The 1,356-nt window shown below is 39.5% G+C and overlaps 1 long non-coding RNA gene across 1 annotated transcript in view; it reads right to left on the bottom strand.

Moving 5' to 3' along the window:
- The window catches only part of LOC109305395, a 16,618-nt gene that overhangs the window by 5,148 nt on the left and 10,114 nt on the right, over positions 1-1,356 (bottom strand). Inside the window, exon 2 of the long non-coding RNA XR_002099618.1 lies at positions 1,064-1,067. This is a non-coding gene — a long non-coding RNA (uncharacterized LOC109305395). The remainder of the gene's footprint in view (positions 1-1,063; positions 1,068-1,356) is intronic.

Here is a 1,356-nt window from a genome sequence, read left to right as displayed (position 1 = left end):
AGGACCTGGGGATTGAGATCCCAATCTCTCTCTGTTTCGCAGTCCCTGCTGAAAGCAGCCTCTGCTAACAGATCGAGCAGCTCTCCCTCTTCTCACAAGGCCAACGACCGCTCACACCTCCGACAACTAATCACTAACTCTCCCCCAACTCTCCACAACTCCACCCCCTTGGTGGGGGCTCACTGGTCTTTATACGAATTTTAGTGACCAATCAGATCCTATCCTGCAAAGAAATTTCTAGTCAGATTATGTCATGCTGCAGAAAGACTGAGCATGCGCCTGGTCAGGTTTTGTGGGCAACTGAGCATGTGCGAAGCTGAAAAGTAGGTCACGGATGACTGACAGGCCCAGGGGTCAAGCAGAGGGCATGCAGCCTAGGCTGTCTGCACATGTCAGGATTGACTCTCCTGTATTGGCAGCACACAAATCTAATAATTTTCATTGACAAAAAGGTTTTCTTTGCTTGTATAAATCTTACCAATGATATTTAGGGAGCTGTTCCCACATTCTGAATTGCATGCACTACAGCAAGCTGCCTTAGGGATCCTGAATCTAATCTCCAGAGATGGATTCAGTGATGTCAAAATCAGCAGTATAAAGTAAGTGACTATACACAGCAAAAGCAATAAAATAGTATAAAAAGAAAATAGAAAACACATTGATAAAATCACAATAAAATCTCTCATATTACAAAGGAAGTATAACAAGAAAAGCAATTTAAGTGTAAGCTTCCCATCATGGAACAAAATTAATCTAAACAAAATTAATAAGCAGACTGTTTTCCCCTCTCTTACTCCTTTTAAACAAAGTTGCAAGTTATATTACCAGCTGACTTTTTCAGCTATATTTGTTTCTAAGAAGGACTATCACAACTTACTAACTAGAACATGTTAATGGAGTAACTAAAATATTTTGCATTATATATATCTATACTATCATTATAAGACATGCACTATAAGGATGAATCTCCCATCATACTATCAAATAAAATAAGTCCTGTGCCTTCTTATATCAAGGAATGCTAGTAGTAGCTGAGACATTGTGGCCCAATGGGTAATTACACTAGACTTTCACTTTTCAGGACTGGAATTTTGAAGCCATCTTAAGGCACAAGTGAAAATATCTTTACTGGCCTTATCCTATTCCCTTTTTTTCAAACATCTATGCAATCTCTGGGTCATAGATATACTTCTGACCTGGCATGTAGACAGGTATAAATGTTAAGTGTAAAACAGTAAACAGCAACACAGCAAAAAAGCCAGAGAACGCTCCTTCTGGAGCTATTACCATATTAAGATAGATGCTCCGGGAAAAGAAAAGAAAGAGGAGAAGGGAGTCTCAGGAAGGGAGAAGAAA

The sequence above is a fragment of the Gavialis gangeticus genome, unplaced genomic scaffold, assembly GCF_001723915.1.
Source record: "Gavialis gangeticus isolate Ggan-Ray unplaced genomic scaffold, GavGan_comp1, whole genome shotgun sequence".
Lineage (NCBI taxonomy): Eukaryota > Metazoa > Chordata > Crocodylia > Gavialidae > Gavialis > Gavialis gangeticus.
This window is presented reverse-complemented; position numbering and strand designations above follow the sequence as displayed.